General features: G+C 54.2%; 1 pseudogene; it reads left to right on the top strand.

The window, feature by feature from the left end:
• LOC134154808 (DNA polymerase epsilon catalytic subunit A-like) overlaps window positions 1–19,649 on the top strand; it is a 328,895-nt pseudogene that overhangs the window by 298,447 nt on the left and 10,799 nt on the right.

Raw genomic sequence — 19,649 nt, 5'->3', positions numbered from 1 at the left:
GTAATAAATTGTAACTATTTGTTCATTGTTTAGAAGGAGGTTTTACAACAATCAGGGTTGAGACATGGTGTCAGACAAATAAATTATGGTAAGCACAAAAGCTTATATGACCCCTTGTGGAACCAGTGTCGGGGCCCTAGCTATCTTACAGGACTATGAAGAGCTGAAGTAAGCAACAAGCTGCTCAGAGGTTTTGAAGGTAAAAGGACAAAGAAAAGATAAGCAGGCGCCTGTAACTTTCTCACAGAACAGCATCCCAAAAAGGGAGTCAACACACCAGATAAGCAAACCCCTGTGATCACTCACAAGGAGACAAACCAAAATAAAGAGACAGAAGAAGACCACGGCCTTCCTCTCCACGACCACCAGAGAGCTTCAGACGACCCCCCCCCCAGCAACTCACACATGCGCGGGACGCACCGGGAGATTACAACGCAGACTATAAGGGGGGACTGTGTGTGAGGGAGGCGCGCGCCGTTGGCGGAGCTGAGACTCCCCGGCCGCCCAGCGCTGTTTTGCTTGTGGCTGCTTACTTAATTAAATAAATTGTTCACATGATTTAACAAACTCTCTGTATGAATTAACCTTCGAGAGAGTAACTTATGACAGTGGTGAGCTGGGTGAAGGAGATCACACAGTATCCCAACATCTGTGCAGCCAACCAGGTGATTCGCTTTTACCGCTGGCTCCGCTCTCCTTCCTCACTGCTTTATGACCGAGCTTTGCATCGCCCTCTGCACAACATGATGAAGAAGCTTTTCCTACAGTAAGTGAAAATGGAGCTTGCCATGCCCTGTGCGTGGAGCAGACAGATGTAGCCATGGGTGGGACTCTACTGGCACCCATAGCTGGGTCTTTTTGAGCCCCTGTGGCACAACCTCTGGAAAGGCCCAGTAACTTCCGGATGCATAGCTGGTCCAACTTTTGTTGGAGTGCCTGCCATACTGTGGTTGGAGCTCCCTTAGATGGCAAGACCAACGCATTTGACTTCTGGTTGTGCTGGAGCAGTATATCATTGTATGTTGTGTTGTGGTTTGCTGTTCCCTGTTTAATGGCAGCTAAACAGCAGCAGTTCCTCCAGCCTACTGCCTCCAGCTCCTGTGTTCTGCTTGTAGGTTAGTGGCCGAGTTCAAGCATCTTGGCTCTTCAGTGGTTTATGCCAACTGCAACCAGATCATCTTGTGCACCAAGAAACAGCAAATTGAGGATGCCATCAGCTACATGGAGTGTATCATCAACAGGTGGGGCACACTTGGCTGCCAAAGGATACGCTCAGCAAGCCAGGCCTGGAGAAAATCTTCTGGAGGCTGAGCTAAGACATGGCTCAAGGTGTGGAAGGAGGATGCTGATTGTTTGCCTCTTCTTGGTCCTCAGCACTGCATTTCTTGCAAAGTTAGCTCTGGAAGAAAGGGGACAAGGTCACCTGGTTCTCTCACCATCATGCCCAGAGTAGGGATCTGTCCCTTAACTGTGCTGTATGGGGCAATATTCCAAAAATATCGGTACAATTCAATCTAAAGAGACCTTTAGGAGAATGTGAGCAGTTGCGCTCTGCCCAGTCTCTTATACTCTGGCAGCTCTCAGCATCCCAGCTATGATGTGTAGGCTCCTAAGAGAGGCATCTTGACACAAGAGGCAGTTGAAGCTTGGGTATGATTCCTCTGCAGCCCTTAGTTCTGCTAATGACTGCTCTGCAGCCTTTTGTACTGAGTCCATTTGCTGAAGCATGGTTGGATGTGAGAAGTGAACTGCTCTCTTGCTAACATCACCTGCTCCTCATTGCCTCCCATGGAGAAGGTTATTAGCTAGGGAAGATGCCAACATTGTGTGTGACTGCAGTCTCTTCCCTCCAGCATCCACTCAAAGGAGATCTTTCTGACTATTTCCTTCTGCCGCTGCTGGGAATTCCTGATCTGGATGGATCCAGCAAATTACGGAGGTATCAAGGGAAGAGTGCATTCTAGCATCCACTCTGGGGAGGTAAGAGATGGGAAGTGCTCAGTCCTGCAGAGACAGGGGTGCAGTGGGTTGAGTTGAGCAGGGAGCTATTGGTTTGGATATAGGGAATTGCTATGATATCACCAACCGAAAGCCTGGGCATGGCTTGTGCTCCATTCCAGCAGGACACTAGCAAGAGTTAAGTGTTGGATGAGGACAGTGAGGAAGAAGAGGAGAATAAGGAAGAAGAGGAGGAGGATGGAGAAGCAAATGTGGAGGACTTGCTAGAGAATAGTTGGAACATTGTGCAGTTTCTCCCCCAGGCTGCTTCCTGTCAGAACTGCTTCCTCATGATTGTGTCTGGTGAGTGCAGTCTGCTGCTCACCTGGTCCTACTTTGAATGTTACCTCTGGTGAGTAGAGCTATCCCCACCCTGCTGCTGCCCAAGCCATATGCACAGCATTCCCCACAGCTTCTTGAAGCTCTGTGTGCTACTGAGAAGGTTCTGATGTTGATCCAAAGAACCCCTTAGAGTCAAAGACTGCACTGTGCTAGATGTGGTACAGAAGGGACCACCTCCATGTCTGTAAATATCATTGTTTGGGTGGTTTCAGCACCAGTGTGAACTCTCAGAGAGGGGAAAAATGTCATTAGTTCCTGATTAGTCATTGGTGCCCCAGGAGGGTCAACAAGCACAGTAGCACTTGTGCCACTCTCCCATCGTGGACTGCATCTGGAGCTTTTCTTATGTGTCTCTGCAGCCTACATTGTGGCTGTGTACCACAGCATGAAGGAGGAGCTGCAGCACAATGCCCCTGGGAGCGCTCCCATCAAGAGGAGAGCCACGAGCCAGGTGTCCTGGGAGGCATTGGGAGAGACAGGAGCCATGCCTGGTGAGTACGGTTAGCCACAGTTAGCCATGGGAGAGCTGTGAGCAGCACTGCTGAGCCAGTCCTGCAGCAGGAAGAGAGCTGCCCACCTTGCTGCCCCCACATGCTTCCATATGGCTCAAGAGCTCTCTCTGCTCCTCCTCTCCAGGCATGATCACTTTCTCACAGGATTACGTGGCCAACGAGCTCACGCAGAGCTTCTTCACCGTCACTCAGAAGATCCAGAAGAAGATGGCCGGTTTCCGTAATGCCACTGAGCCCTCAGACATGTTCCCAGTGCTACCTGGCTCCTACTTGCCACTCAACAACCCAGCTCTAGAGTTCATCAAATATGTCTACAAGGTTAGTGGGGTGGGCCGTGTTTTGGGGTTTTTTTTATTTGTTTTTTGTTTTTTTGTAAATAATCTGTTAGAATTCTACAATCAATTTGTAGATGGGGGAGATGCGAGAGTCCCCGTGAGGACCATCTTCTCTGCTGGTGGCCTTACCTAACACTTTCTCCTGTAGGTGTTGTCCCTGGATGCCAGTATAACTAACCAAGTAAACAAATTGTGCTTGAACCTGCTGCACCTCATTGAGGTGGGTGAGTTCTCAGAAGAAGCCCAGTTTCAGGACCCTTGCCACTCCTACGTGCTCCCTGAAGTCATCTGCAGGAAGTGGAATTTTCGCAGGGACTTGGATATGTGCAAGGACCCTGTCCTCTCGCAGGTACAACCTTCCTTTCCCAGGAAATCCCTTTTGCCCTGGCTGCATGCATGAAGTCCCTTTTGGGGACACCAGAAGCCCTAGCATGGTTGTGCTCTCAGCCTGTCATTCACTCACATGTTGTCTGTCTTTCTCTCTCTCTCTCAATCCTTTTGCTTTGAAGGTCTGCTTGGTTCCATGACAATGGTAAACCTCCCTTCAGGGTTATTTTCTGCTCATCCCCTTTCCTAGCTGCCTGTTACAGTTTGAGGTGTCCTGGTGCTTTGGCTGATGCTTTATCCCCTCACGAAATTGGTTATGGCTTCCTGGCACTTGGGGCTCTCAGAATGCTCTTGTTAGGCTGCGAGGGCTGAGGCTGCACCATGCTTTCTCTTGGGAAGAGTCACACTTGTGTTCATCTTCCTTCTCTCTGCCCCTCGGATGGGTCAGTGCTGCCCAGTTGTGTATGCTCCAACTGCCAGGCCCAGTATGACTCGGATTCCATTGAAATGGCACTGGTGGAAGCGCTGCAGAAGAAGCTAATGTCCTTCCTGCTGCAGGACCTGGTGAGTGCTGGGCTGCCGCGCTGCAGGAGCCTGCCCTTGATGTGGCAGGCTGCAGCAGGAGGGCTGAGGCTGCTCTCTGCTCCTTGGAACCAGAGCAACCCAACTTTACCTCTGTGACTGATGTGATGCAGTGGGGATATGATGAGGAGAGTTTGGCTCGAGCACTCTCCACTTCTTCTCAGCACATAGCTGCAGCCTTTTGCTGGCTGGCTGAGGCTTGACCCATTGACCTTGTATCCGTGGTGTGTCCCCAGAGAGCCCTGTCAAAGGACTGAGCTGCTCAGCCTTGTCTGCTATCCCAGCTAAAACCCCTTTGCCTCTAGATGTGCAAGAAGTGTCATGGTGTGAAGGAGACACCTATGCCTGTGTACTGCAATTGTGCTGGATATTTTGCCCTCACCATTTCTTCCCAGGTATGTGTGCATCCTGCCACCAGGTCCAGCCTCCTGGCAGCAGCTCCTCTGTAACAGCCAGTGAAAAACCCAGTGATAACTTGTCTCTTTCGGCCCATCTGGCACAAGTTCATCTCTGTGTGCTTTCTGGACGTTTAGTCATTGCTTTGTGCCCAAGCCAGCCAGTCCTGCCTGAGCAGCTTGCAGAGCTTCTCTTGGCCTGCACACCTGTGGATAGCATGGCTGCAGGGTGGCAATGCTGGATCCCAGGGATTTCTACGTCTGCGTGAGATGGGTAATGCTTGGCTGCTGAAGGAAGTGGGTGGCAGAGCTCTGCCTGTGCTTTCTGCCAACCGTGAAGGCCTGCCCTGTGTGGGCAAGGTAGCCGTGAGGTGCAAACCTCAGGCCAGGGAGGCTGGCTCTCCTGAGACTGCCCTGCTGGGGTGCTCTGCTTGCCTGTGCAGAGCAGCATGGCAAGGGCTGTTTGCAGGTGGCTGCCGCGGCTCCAATGTGTCACTGAGGACCTGACGCTGTCCTCATCCCATCCCTGCCTTTGGGATGCTTTCAGCTTTCCTGAGCTGTGCAAAGCCCAGATTACCAGGTTCTGCTGGCACTCACAGAGAGCAGGGTGTTGGTGCTTGCCCTGGCATGACTCCCCGCCCACCACCTCCACCCTCTCCTGTGCCACAAAGCAGCTGTGCTGGAGCCTATGCTCTCCAGAAGCTGCATGGGACAAGGTGACGGAGGGGCCATGCCCGCAAGCCGGGGGAGATACAGCAGAGATGCTGGGCATGTGTTGCTGTACAGGGCAAGGCAAGTGTGGCAGCTCTCTCTTAACTGTCCATCCACTCTGCCTGCCTTTGGTGGCTCTGAGATTACCTCTTTGCCCACACATTGCTCCACACCATGATCTCCTGGAAGCATGATTGGAAGTGGAGCAGAAGGATAGGAAAGAGGAGGCCCAGCTGGAGCACTGCAGTGGCAGATCCCAGGGACTTCCAGAGCTGCAGGAGATGGATGACACGTGCCTGGTGAACAAAGTAGCCGAGCAGAGCCCTTCCCATCCTGCCTGCTGCCCTCAAATACCTCAAATGGCAACAGAGCCCTGTGTCTCCTAGCCCCATGTGCTGGTGCCCACAGATGGTGCTAGGGAGCACTTGTTCCACTCAGGTTCCCGGGGGCCAAGTGCTGGCTTGCCAAAGCGGACACAAACAAACACACACACACTCACACTCTTCAGCAGCAAGCAGTTTATTTGTAAGTATTTACAAAGAGACTGACCTGACGGAAATCTCAAGAAGGAACACTCCAATGCTTGTCCCGATCATCTGCATGATGAGAGAGAGACAGTCAACAGGCACAATCCTTTTGGGCGTCCCTGAGGAGGCAACGTGGCCCTCTGTTGTGTAGCAGCCTCCCTCTCCTTTGGAAAAGTTCCGGTGTTTATGGTTATTCGAGGTAGGCGGGAGTCCCGGCACATGGGCCCGGCAAGTGCAGGGAGTTTAGTCCAACTCCGCCCCAGTTGCTTAACCGGGCTATGATACTGCGCATATGTGCAGATTTATTTTGGGGGCCACATTGACTTTGGGGTTCGCTATTTCATTACTCTTCAACTTCAGACCTTCTTGCTGACTGTTTCTCACAGTTATTCTGTGGCTGGAAGCCACCGAATCTGTTCGCTGTTCTTTCTCACAGATTTCCAGGACCTTGTTAGTTACTTATTCGTATTCTGCTTAACACTGCAGTGTTGTTCTAGACACCCAAATTTCCCAACAGACCATTCCCACCAAGTATCACATAGTACGGTTACAAAAGTTACAGCACGGGCCATTCCCACCAAGTATCACCTAGTACGGATACAAAAGTTGCAACACAGACCATTCCCACCAAGTATCACTTAGTACGGATACGAAAGATGCAACACAGACCGTTCCCGCCAAGTATCACGTAGTACGGATACAGCACTCTGGGTCTGAGAGGCAAGGAGATCACTGATAGCTCCTTTTCCTGTCCTTTCCTTGTACATCTATGTTCATCCTTCAGAAGGGCTACCAGGAATGGGAGACAAGCCCGCAGAGCTCTGTCAGCACCAAAGTCAAGGGTGTGACACAGTCACCAAGCAAGCTGTGGGATGTTGGGGTGTACTTAGCCCACTACCCCCCCGCCTCCGCTCCACACCCACCCCTGGCCGAGTTGAGGCTCCGACCTTCCTTTCTCCCTTCTCTTCTCTTGTCTTGCTTGCTTTGGGTGGCCTGTTGCAGCAGTAGATGAACAGCAGACTTTCTGCAAGGGCTTCCCAACTGCTCCTTCACCCAGATGGACCCAGCAAAGGAAGCTATCCTGTGTGGTGGTCCACGCTGCCTGCATGGGGACTGCTGTGTTCCCTCCTCCAGGCCCAGCACTGTCCTTGGCTCCCGCTGAGGCAACCACAGCTGCATCCCAGCCACATTGGGACTGCATGTTAGGTCACCTTTGCAGTGCTGTGCGACAGGCTCAGCGGAGCTTGGGGAGCTTGGCACGTAGCACCGGGCAGGGCCCTGTGGCCTTAGCCAGGCAGGTGCGCCATGCTCTGCCTGCCCTGACAAGCAGCATCAGGCCTCTGTGGTTTTGGATGTTCAGGGCAGGAGAGGGCACTTTCAGATCAGGTCAGGGGAAGCTCTGACATTCACCTCCTTGTTTGCCAGGGCTATTATTGCCAGCTGAAGCTATTTGTAGCAGAGGGCAGATCAGCTTTGTATTGCCCCAAAGCTTGCAGGAAACAGATTGAACCTTGCCAGACTCTGCAAGTGAGAAGCGGGAAGAAGAACGTGCCTTTGATGCTGGGCTCTGTTGCGGAGGAGAGGCACTCTCTCAGCTTTTCGTCTTTCGAGGCAACCGCATGACTTTGGTGGGGCACTTTCAGATGTGGCAGCTGCCCCAGGCCTGTTGTGTTGCCAGAGTGGAGATGGCCTGGTGCACTGGGGCAGGATCTTAGCTTTTTCAAGGGGTGCCATGGGAGAGAGGATGAGTTTGCAGTGGTTTTGGCCAAGTGCTTTTGAAATTACCAAGCTGGTCTGTGGAAGAGCTTGGGCTGGCCTCAAGCATTGCCAGTGTGGACAAGGCTTGCAGCCGCCACCCAGCATCACCTGGCCAGTGTGTCAGACCTGCTTGATGGCCTCTCTCGGACAGAGAGTCTCGGAGCCTTCCACTACCCCCAAAAGTCTTGTCACAGAGATGTTGAGCCAGATGAATCCCCCCTAGGTGGCAACAGTGAGGCCACATCTGGAATGCAGTGCCCTGTGCAGGGACCATGAGAGCTGCCAGTAAGCTGGAGCAAGTGCAGCAGAGCCCATGAAGATGGTCAGGGCTGGAGAATACAACGTAGGAGGAAAGGCTGAAGGAGCTGCGTTTGTTCTCTCGGGAAAGGATAATGAAGGGGGATCTAAGACAGTGATCCAGCACCCGGAGCAGGATATGGAGGCAGACTCTTCTTAGAGGTGCTCAGTGAAGGCACAAGAGGCATCTGGCATGAGGTGCCCCTGGGGGAATTAGAACTGGTAGAAGGGAAACTATTCTTGTGCCTGAGAGTGGTGCAGCCCTGGGAGAGGCAGCAGAGAGGTGGGAGCCCTGTGTCCTTGGAGAGGTTCAAAACATAGCTGGACAAGGTCCTGAGCAGCCTGCTTTGCGTGGAGTTAGCCCTGCCTAGAGCAGAGGGGTGGACTAGAGGCCTGCAAACCTCCTGCCCACCTCAGGCTTTCAGCGATCTGTAATTAAAAGCAGCAAGAAGCCATGGAGAAATGACTTTGAAGGCAAAATGCTTCTTGCTGTTGCACTGCAGCAGATCGGAGCTTTCATGGGGCAAGTGATTTGGGGACAACGGTGACCCTGGTGTGAGGACACAGTGCTGGAGTGTGTCCCTGCCACTGCCATTCTCGACAGTATTTGTTTCCAAAGAGCAAAGGTTGACTCAAGCCTGATGGGTACATGGTACAGCAGCTCTGCCCTGTGTGCTGCCTGCAGAACCAGCTCCAGATTCAGCAAAGTGCTGCCAGGGGGTGCTTTCCACAGCAGTGCAAAGTCACGGCTTGCGTGTCCCTGTGTGAATAGGCATGCATAGGTGGTGGTATGAGCACAGGGGTGAACCTATGTTCACTGTCCCAGTGTGTGTGTGTGTGTGTGTGTGTGTGTGTGCCCCTGTGCGCGTGCATGTGCAAATGCATGTGTGCACAGCTGCACGTGACTCTACATGAGAATGCATGTGGTCTCATCTCCATGTGCATACGCTTGTGTGTGCCTGTGTCAAAGCATAGCTCTGCCTTCCTACAAATAGCATCATCTCAGCTGGTTGCTTCGTAGGTTGGGAGCACCTTCCGCATCCTTGCGTGGGTGGAGTTCAGCCCTGCCCTGATAATAGAGCCCTGCCCTGAGGTGAGGTGGGCCTGGGAAGAGGAATGGAGAGGATGGTGGGTTACAGAGATGCATGGAGCTGCCAGCAGGGACCCCAGGACAGTCAGTGTGGAGCTGCACGTGGACGTGATGTTGGTGCCTGTAGCTCTCCTCTGCCGCTACCACTTTGTGGCAGGAATCTGCATGCCTCCCTTGGCTTGGGCACTGTTTGGGGGCTGCTGAGTGAGGGATCACGGGAGGGGAGATGTGTGGAGACTGAGTGGAGCTTGCTGGCGGATGCAGAGACCTGGGGAATCCCTGTGAGCACAGCTACCCCTGGCTCAGTTCCCATGCAAGGAAATGGAGACGAGGGTTGACTGTCTACTCCGGAGGACACACCAAGGAAAGCCATGCTAGAGTAGGGCCACCGCAGGCACACTTAACAGCTGCTTACCCCAGGCAGCTTGCAAGGGCTGGCACCTGTGCAGAGATGGGGAAGCACATGGGGTACCCTGTCCCCTCTGCAGCCACAGCATAGGACTACCAGGTGCATGTCCTGTTCTCATCATGTCCCCCTTGACCCTGCAGGGGCTAACAGTTTGCAGTGCTGTATGCAACTGCGACCATGACTGCACCCCTGGCGACATGGACATGTTGGGCCACGGGGAGCTGGGCATGTGCAGGGACAAGTGATCTGTGCAGCACGGCACACTGGGCAGGATCCCATTTGCCAGGAAGTTCAGCATTGTGTGTTCATCCTCACAGGGCAGAAGACAGTGCGCTGCGTACCCAGTGCTGGCGGCACCGAGAAGAGCTGTGAGATGCTGGCTTGGTGTCCAGTGGAGGAAGCGAGTGTCGAGTGTGGGCCCCAAGGATGGGTTGTGACCCTGGGGAGGATATTCCTCGGCTAGGATGGAACAGGCACCAAAAGGCTGGCCCGTCTTCGAGGTCCTGTTGGACACCAGGGGATGCTCTGGTCGGGACACCTCTGGGGGTGCTCTTGAGAGGTTTGGCCCCTTCAGCAATAGGCCATGGCCTAGGGAGGGGGTGCCATGGCACAGGGATGCCACTTTCCAATGGCAGCATGGGAGCGAACTCTTGCCCTTTCTGCAGTGACCTGGGGCAAGCCTGGGGCAGCGTGGGGCATGTGGAAACAGAGCAAGGGGCAGGCAGCCATCCTGGGCCATGGCCCAGGCATGGCCGTGCAGCGGGAGGCACAGGTGCCCTGGGGTGCTGGGCACAGGGGCTGCAGCAGGGCTGGCAGCCCCGGGGCCTTATGCCATGCCGACGCCGGGCCGGCAGACGGCTGGCAGGGAGACTGCAGCGCGGCCCCGGGGCCCCCATGTTGCAGCACTATGACTCGGCAACACAGTCACAGTGCTCGCGGCACGAGCAGGGCTATAGGGCGCCCGCGCCCCTGCCGCTCTGCCAGGCTCCGCAGCCGGCTCGCAGCTGGCTGCCGCCCAGGGCCGAGGCTCTCTGCAGGCTGTCCTTGGGCGCAGGCGCACCCACCGCCACGAAGGCAGCAGGGCTCTCGACAGCCACCCAGCGCGATGTTGTCGCAAGACGTGCGGGGGCATGGCTGCCTGCACCTCAGGCTGCCAAACGATGGACGCGTTCAGCAGCTGCACCTCCCTTTGGTATGGAGACCTCTTTGTGGCCTTCCTCTGACCTTACTCCCAGCTCTTGCTTTGCACCTTCTCTGCCCTGCTTTGGTGCTCAGAGCACTCCCTGCCGTGGCCGTGCCCCGTGCCTCGCAGGCTTGGAAAGTGCCTGTGTCTGCTGCTTCACTCCCTAACACTGCCTAACGCTGCCTCCTGTGCTGGCTGCCTCTTCCCCAACACAAATAGGCACGACCAACCCCTTCCTCCTGCAGCCCTTGACCCCTTCCAGCACCGGCTCTAAGACTGGCTCTTTGGCTTGCCTGAGCCTCAGAAAGACTGTGGATCCTCTTCCTCTTCCGCCTGACACTCCTCCAAAGACGCACAGAGCAATACCAAGTGACAGCAAGGTTTTCACAGTGTTTTCACACTCAGGAAAGCAGAGGGAGGTCAGCACCTGCCAGCTCCAGGTCTCTTCTAAGCTGCCTCAGCTGAGCTGACGCAAAGGGGCCAAGGCAAGCAGGCTTTCTGCCTTTATTGTTGTACTCGTGTGGCGCTGCTGGGCACAGCTGGCCTGTGCATGCCTCCTGTGGGAAATGGAAGTGACCCCTGCCACCACTGTCAGCAGCCATTCTTGTGCGAGCGCAGACTGTGCCCAGGAATTTGCTCACAGGCAGGCAGCAGGCTGAAGCTCACAGCTGATTCAGCCCTCGTGTACCGTCTGATCGTGGAAGGTTTTCACTGGAAGAGCTTGCTGGAGGCCCTCCGATCCAATCTGTGCTCTGGGTAGGCTTGGATTCAAAGCCGGATGTAACTTTGGTCTTTCAGAGACTGGAGCAAGCCCTTGGGAGTGGGAGAAGACCCCTCACATGCACCTCGAGCTCCCCAAGGGCTCCAGGCCTTTTCAGCTGGAGATCAGTGGAGAAAGTTAACTCGATGGCCCACAAAGAGCAAGGGCATCCATTCTTGGAGCTGGAGACCATTCCAAAGCTCCACATGCCTATCTGCTTTGGTGCCACATGCAGCACCCAGGAAATGCAGGCCATGCGATGCGAAGATGCTCCAAGTGGTCATCGTCAGTGTCATACGTCTCGGGTAACACTCTGGAGCACCTGGCCAGGTGGTCTCCCGCAGGGCCCAGGAAAGAGTTTTTTTCCCCAGGCTCTATCAGGTCTGTGTGGGGGGATTGAGGTTTTTTTTGATTTTGCCATGCTCTGGAGCCCCTAAAGTGGCTTCAGTTTGAGAGAGAGAGGAAAGGAGCTGGGCAGCGCTAGTGCCCCCCGGTGGGCGTGAGAAGCATCCCAGGGCTGGCCGGGAGGCAGGCCTTGCTCACATGCGCAGGGAACAGCCGATCGCCAGCTTTGGGGTCAGGAAGGAATTTTCCCCCAGCACAGATTGGCAGCAGTGCCTGGGGGTTTTTCGCCTTCCTCTGCAGCACTGAGCATGGCCCACTCCCAGGGCTCCTCGGAGTGGAGTGCCTGCTCTTGCAGCACCAAGACACCAGCTGTGCCCTGCAGCTCTCTCGCTCTCTGCCCTGGGGCAAGCTCAGGCACTTCCATGCATTCCATATGCTTGGGCTGTTCTGCCTTGTGCAAAACAATGTGCGTTTGCAAAGGCTCCAGGCTTGATGCTGCATCAGGAAGCAGCTGCCACTTGTCAGCTCTCTCTGCATGTAATAAAAGTGCAATGTTTGTAGCCTCTGCTGGCTCTGCTGTGTGTGTCATGTGAGTCGTGGCTGTGGCCTGAGTGCTTTGTCGTGCAGCTGTGCTGTCAGGAAGCGCAGGTACCCTGCTGCCTGCAGGGCCTGTTGTGGGGCTTGCAGGGTTGCTCTGTACCACAGTGCTACCGCAAAGCATGCTCAGTTGCTGTCTCGTGAGCATTGAGTCAAGCCACTGGAACTGAGAAATGGATCCCTTGGGTGCCTTGCGGTCCACAGGTGTTTCTCTCCAGTAGACCACGTCTGTTCCTCTTGCTGTGGCCCAGGGCTATGTCTCGCCATCCCTGCCACTCATCGCCAGCACAGGAAGGCCAGGACTGGCCCCACAGCGCGTTCGGGCACACAATTGCCTGCAATGACTGTGAGCAACACACTCCACCCAGAGCCCTGCAGGAAACGCTAGCACCCCCTACCTTGCCTGGCAGAGTGTGCTCCCAAGACTCTTTCCCCACAGGCACGCATGTGACACAAGGCTCTTCCCAGAGCCCAGACCCTCCGCAGGGGGCTTCCCACCTTGCAGCCCCAGTGCCTGCCATACTGCCACACACCCTCTGGCTCCAGCAGCGCTCTCTGTCCCACTCTTGGAAGCCAAGCCAAGCCAAGGCTGCCAGGGAAGGTGACAGTGGGCTAAGCAGAGGCTGCAGGCAGGACAACACCTCTGTCACCACCACCTTCCCCACAATCCCCCCTCCAGCAGCATCACTCTTTGGCATGCTCAGACTGCTGTCCAGCCCAAAGGCTTCATCAGTGGCAAGGGTAGGAGGAGAAGCTGCTCCCTGCGGAGAGCCCTCAAACCTGCACACCTACACCCAGTCCCAGGCTGGCACCCCACATCTTGCAGTCGGCCTGCTAGGGTATGGCTCTGACAAGTTCCCGATGGCATCTCTCTGCCATGCATGTCTCTACTCTGTCTGAACCCTGCTGGTACCTCCACCACCTCCTGTGGAGCAACTCTCTCCAGTTCAGGGCCAAAAGACAAGGAAGAACTGCCTTTTACCTGCTTTAACCCAGTCTTCCGCCAGTTTCACTGTGCCACTCCAGTTCCCCCGCAACATTTGCTGAACGGGAGCTCGACACACAGCTAACCCACTACTTTCTTGGCCCTGTAGCCTGCATCGCCCCTTTCTCCTCCCCTCCAACCTGTAAACCAGCCGTCCTACCTCTGCTCCCCAACGCTTCCTGCAGCCCCTGTCTGTGCCCTGCTGGCAGCCCTGTGCCTTACCTGCCAGTCCCTTCCCTCGCCTCCAACCCCTGTCCCTCATCTGCAGCCCCCATGCCCTGCCTGCAGCCCCAATCCCTTGCCTGCAGCCTCTTTCCTCTCCCTCTGCCCCACCCGTGGTGCTGTGCTGCGAGTGCCAGCTCCAGGCTCCTCCACTCGTGTCCATGCCAGTCCCTCGCTGTGGTCCCCATGGCACAGCAGGGGTTGTGTCTGTGCCGGGTCGGGGCTGTGTGGCGGCTGTGGGGTGTCATTGGGGGTGGGCAGGTGGGGTCAGTGCTTCCTGCTCCAGTGGTTCCCTGAGCCATGCCGTGCCATGCCAATCCCGGCAGCAATGGGTGCCCGGCATTGCCTGTGGGCGCTATACAGCTACTCCAGCCCACAGATGATGGTGGTGAGGAACTGGCGCCTCGGCACCGTGCACCGTGCGCTACAGCTCCTCGTCCTGCTTGACTTGGTCAGGCGAGTGTGGGGCTGGGACCTGCTGCCTCCCGGTGTGGGCATCGCTGCGACGCGGTTTATCTGCGCTCCCCACACAGCCTCTGCGCAGCCCCACAAGTTGCCAGGGCAGCTTCTCTTGCCTCTGCCGGGAGAGGGGGGGAGGTGACTTCAGCTAAAGCCATAGTGCTCCAAGAGGGGGGTGCAGTGTCTCTGTCCTGCCCTGAGGGTGATCTCCCCATGCCCTGTCCCATTGCTCCAGTCCCTTCACACCCTGCTCTTAGGGCCACTTTTCTTGTACGCCTCTGACTGGGACCCCTGCAGGGGTGCTGTCCCTAAGCCTTGTCCCATTTTTCCCATGTGGCCTGCACACCTGTGGATAGCACGACTGCAGGGTGGCAATGCTGGATCCCAGGGATTTCTACGTCTGCATGAGATGGGTAATGCTTGGCTGCTGAAAGAAGTGGGTGGCAGAGCTCTGCCTGTGCTTTCTGCCAACCGTGAAGGCCTGCCCTGCGTGGGCAAGGTAGCCGTGAGGTGCAAACCTCAGGCCAGGGAGGCTGGCTCTCCTGAGACTGCCCTGCTGGGGCGCTCTGCTTGCCTGTGCAGAGCAGCTTGGCAAGGGCTGTTTGCAGGTGGCTGCCGCGGCTCCAATGTGTCACTGAGGACCTGACGCTGTCCTCATCCCATCCCTGCCTTTGGGATGCTTTCAGCTTTCCTGAGCTGTGCAAAGCCCAGATTAGCAGGTTCTGCTGGCACTCACAGAGAGCAGGGTGTTGGTGCTTGCCCTGGCATGACTCCCCGCCCACCACCTCCACCCTCTCCCATGCCACAAAGCAGATGTGCTGGAGCCTATGCTCTCCAGAAGCTGCATGGGACAAGGTGACGGAGGGGCCATGCCCGCAGGCTGTGGGAGATACCGCAGAGACCATGACCGTGGGCATGTGTTGCTGTACAGGGCAAGGCGAGTGTGGCAGCTCTCTCTTAACTGTCCATCCACTCTGCCTGCCTTTGGTGGCTCTGAGATTACCTCTTTGCCCACATATTGCCCCACACCATGATCTCCTGGGAGCATGATTGGAAGTGGAGCAGAGGGATAGGAAAGAGGAGGCCCAGCCGGAGCACTGCAGTGGCAGATCCCAGGGACTTCCAGAGCTGCAGGAGATGGATGACACGTGCCTGGTGAACAAAGTAGCCGAGCAGAGCCCTTCCCATCCTGCCTGCTGCCCTCAAATACCTCAAATGGCAGCAGAGCCCTGTGTCTCCCAGCCCCATGTGCTGGTGCCCACAGATGGTGCTAGGGAGCACTTGTTCCACTTAGGTTCCTGGGGGCCAAGTGTCCGCTTTTGCAAATCAGCACTAATGTTGGAGAAATACTGTGAGAAAAACCTTGCAAATAGTTAACAAGACTCAAGGGCAAGGTGGAGAGAAAAGCAGTACTGCAAAGGATAACCAGCTCCGGCTGAAGAACCTGGGTGAAAGCACAGCACCTTGAAGAATGTGAGGGGTAGGTAAGACAAAAACAGCAGAATAACCCAGAAGTGACCTTAGATTCAATAAGGCTTATTAACATATTAAACTTCACACTCCTAAATCAATAATGAGATGGAAATGACATGATAATGATGTTACCGCCTCTTCTTCGCTTCCTATGCTAATTAACAGGAATGTGAAAGCGTAAGCAGAGAGCGATTACCTGAGGTAATGAAATTGTAACCAATAGAAAGATTTGTATAAAGTACTCCCTGAAAAGTGTGTATAAATCAAGAACAAGAGGGGGAGAAGGTGTGCTAGCTTTGTGGATTTGCCACCTAGCACCCATCTCCATGCAGAAATGAAATAAACAAATATCTCGACCCTTCTTTCTAATATCCTGAGCTGACTGACCACTGAAGAGCACATTAAACAGTCTTTGATTCGTTTCCTCTTTTGGATCCAGCTCTGTCCATTTTCTGGCTGCTTCGCATAATCTTTCATAAAAGGCTGAGGGATTTTCTTCTTTGGTTTCGGAACCCCGTTCCAAACCCCGTATAAAATTAGCTGTTGATACTGCCTCAAGAGCGCCCTACTCCCACTCGGAATGGAAGGATAACCATTTTCCCTTCCCGAAAAGGAAACCTTAATGGCAGCCCCAATGAGGATATCTCCGGGAGACTGGGAGATCAACAGTGTTAGGACCAGCACAAGGCATACACTTTACTAGTGCTAAAATATAATCAGTCAGGGTTTATTGAAGGCTCTCTCTTCTGCCCTGTGTCATCTTCCAAGAAAGAGAAGAAAGAGCATCCTGAACAGCCCTAAATGAAACCCAAGTGTTTCCCAAAGCATCTCCTGGCTGTGTCTTCACTGGCCTCTTGATGTGCTGGGAACCTCCTGGCGCCTCCCCTGCTCTTGGGGAATGTGCTTTTCTGCTACCAGGAACTGACCCAGGAAACCCAGAGGGAAAAGGGAAAATCCCCCTCCCCACACCAGACGGGAGTGTGCAGGGTTGTTTGATTCAGCACTGCCTACAAGAACACAGGACATGTAGTTCAGATTTCTGCCTGCTGCTCAGTCCTGATGTTCAAAAAAAAAAAAAACCCCACAGTCCAGAAGCACCTACAATGGCTGGATTTGTTTTATTCAAAGTTCAAAAATACCAACTGCCAACAACAGCATGGCAATGAGGTGGCCAAGAAGTTACAGTGACGCACTGCTAATCTATTCTGCACTGTGCTCAATCAACATCCTCATCAAAGATGCTCCAGTTCCTGACTCCAGCCCAGCCCAGAAGGAGTCTTTGGGGGCAGTGGGTGGTCTGCAGTCACTGTCCCCACAGGCAAGCATTTTCAAGGTCGTTCTCAAAGCTGCCCAAGCAATCACCTGCTTCTCCCCACTCCTCTCACTTGAGCTCAGTCACAACAAAAGCCGAACATCTCTGGAGGGTACATCCCTTGGGAGCTGGCTCTGGGACAGCAGATCTGCTGGTGCCTGGGACATGTATTTTGCTATGGGACATCCTTTCTGGACCATATGGGACGGCCAGAGAAGCTGAAGAGCAGCACGGAGGACGCATGTGTGTCTTGCTGAAGCTGAGCTGAGCTGAGCTGTGCCATCCCCCTCCCTGATAGAAAGGACAGAAGAGGGACCAGCATGCATCCACACTGAGTGGTCACGTCTGTACATCTCCCTCCTGAATGGGGAGAAGGGAGGGTGCAGTGCCGGGGGGCAGCCAAAGAGGGCAGCTGAATCCCTGCTCCCGTGACTGTGTGGGAACATGAGAGTGCTTCAGAGCTCTGCCTGCTGTGCAGAAAGCTCTGCCAGAGACCCCTGTGGCAGCATTAGACCTTTATCTGCCCGGAGCACAACCTCAGCGGAGTGGGCAGCACCCTTCCTCCAGTCTGTGCTCGATCCTTGGCCTGACTTGTTGGTCGGAGAGAAGCTGAGACTGGAGACCTGGGGGGCGGGGGGATGCAGACATTTGTGCTGTGAGCTGGCACAGAGAACAAAAAGTTCAGGAGATGTAGAAAAACCCAGTAAATTTGTAGAGCAAAACTGAGTAGCAGTCTCTGATCTGGGGCTCCTGTGAAGCCAAGGTTTTACAGTCAGGTTTCACCCTGCCTGCTACAACCCAGGGGAGTCACTGCGATTCTGCTGTGCCTTGGGCCCTTTCAGCAGGAAGGAGCTGATGCAGAGGAACATTCGTTAGGGGTCCCAGGCAGATCTCTCTGTGCTCTTTCTCTTCCACAACACAGCCTGCTTTTTCTTTTCTTTTTACACCTCTGATTCCAAGCACCAGCTCCAAGAAATCTTTGGGGAATTAATCACAGCCAGGGATTCTGCATTTTTAACCATTTGCCCTTCCAGAAATGAAACCTTAATGGCAGCCTAAAGAGGACACCTCAGGTAGGCTGGGTCCAAAGAGATCCATCCCTTCATGGCCTCCAGCACCTCACCTCAAGTCTTCAGCAGCTCCCACTGGTGGGAGAACAAGCGTCTCTCCTGGTTTAAACAATGTCATACTTTATAAGAAACACCCAAGCAGAAACCTGAGCCCTTTGAAGGGACATCCCTAACAAGGAGAGGTGCCTGAGGAAATCCACATCGTGATACAGACCTCTGGAAAACATCCTCACAGGCTGATAACTGGAACCGCCCAACCAGTGGTCTAGGTGCCTTCAGGGTGTCCCCACACTGCTAAGGGCATTGCAGCATCAGCTGTGGCCCCTTGAAAAAACACAGTATGCAGTTATACCAAGATACACAGGCTTGGAGTGATCGGGTTCAGCTACTGTCAACAGAGGCTCTTTTTTCTGCAGAATCCAATGACATGCATGTACCCGAGAAAGAGTCATCACTAAGACTGGAGCTGCTCCAGCCTCTAGGCTGAGGCAAAAATATGAGATATCACCATTAGAACACAGGGTGTCCTAATGCACTAGCAGTGGACTGAAGCTATTCTTCAAGTACATATTTTCCACAGCAATGTGTCAGCCTCCTGCCTTCCTCTGCCTGAATTTGTTCTGTCCTCTTCCCTTTTACAGGCAGTGTTGGTGACAGGCCTAACTGGTTCCCTGAGAGAATAAAAGCAAGCTTCAGCACTGCGTATTTGTTGGTATGGAATTGCAGGGTATGAACCCTGCAGCTGCAACGTTTTCTAGGTTTCACGAGTAACAGCGGGAACTCCCAGCTCACTGCCAAGGAAGGCACTCCCAGCTCAGCACCCTAAGCCCAGCTCACAGAGGCAGGCTCTCTTGTGCTCCTGCTCTCTTGCTCAGGGACATTGGGGGCCCTGGCTGCAGAGAGGCGCAGCTGCCACTGGAACTGTACCAGCTGCACTCCCCAGCCCAGCAGTCACTGCGTGCTCTGGCTTCCCTAACACAGGCATCATCTCACCTTCCTCCTCTCACAGCTCTTCCAGGGAACACTTGAATGCATCCAGGTTCCAGGACTGCTCTCTGGAGACTTTTGCATCCCCTCACAGCACCAAAGGCATGCAGCTAAGTGCGGGAAGCCCAGAAATAATCGTTACATCTACAAGCTGGTCCTCTAGCCTTGGCCAACAGAAAAACGCCCTTTAGGTCTCAGAGGCTCCCCTGAAGATGTATGTGAGCATCAAGGGAGCTTTCACTGCCATCTTCCTCCTACAAGCAGCACCATTGCTGCACTCACAGAATCTTCCAAAATGTGCACACTACCTTTCCGTCAAGAGCAGGCTGCTCTACTAGACTCAGGAGAGAACTAGAATTCACACGGTGCTTTCCGAGGTTCGATTTGATGAGACCAAAGCGACACACCTGGGCTTCAGAATTAAAAGCACCAAACACACCAAGAGTCTTGCACAGGGTCTCCTTCTCCTGTCTCACTGCACATGAGGGTCCCCTTGCAGTTACACAGACTGCAACAACATCTGCCACAGTAAATCACAAACAGCAATAATCGCCACATACCAGAGATGAAAGGCCTCTCCAAAAAGCCACCGCTGACTGATCTTCCTATCTCCTAAGGAAGGAGCCCAGAGACACACAAGCAGTTAGAGGTATTACATCAGGTGACAAGGGACAGCAATTACCTGGCATCCCTCTTCCTTCCATATGCTTGGCTCCTCTATCGGAGTCAAGCAGTCTGTGACTGCCTCCTTCCCAAAACATCTTCCAAGATGTGTACAACATCTTCCAAGAAACTGGTGCAGACAGCAAAACCAGACAGGCTGGATGATGAGAAACTTGCATGTGCTCTTCCTGTTCACATGCCACTTTTTGGCATTTGGGGGGAGGGCAACTGTAAGAGGACATTGAAGGATTCACATCACAGAGGACAGGAAAAAGGGGCAGTCATTTCAGCTGGGGACAAAATCCTTCTG

Source organism: Rhea pennata, unplaced genomic scaffold (assembly GCF_028389875.1).
Source record: "Rhea pennata isolate bPtePen1 unplaced genomic scaffold, bPtePen1.pri scaffold_45, whole genome shotgun sequence".
Classification (NCBI taxonomy): domain Eukaryota; kingdom Metazoa; phylum Chordata; class Aves; order Rheiformes; family Rheidae; genus Rhea; species Rhea pennata.
The sequence above is the reverse complement of the archived record's forward strand: the minus strand, read 5'-3'. Positions and strand labels throughout refer to the sequence as shown.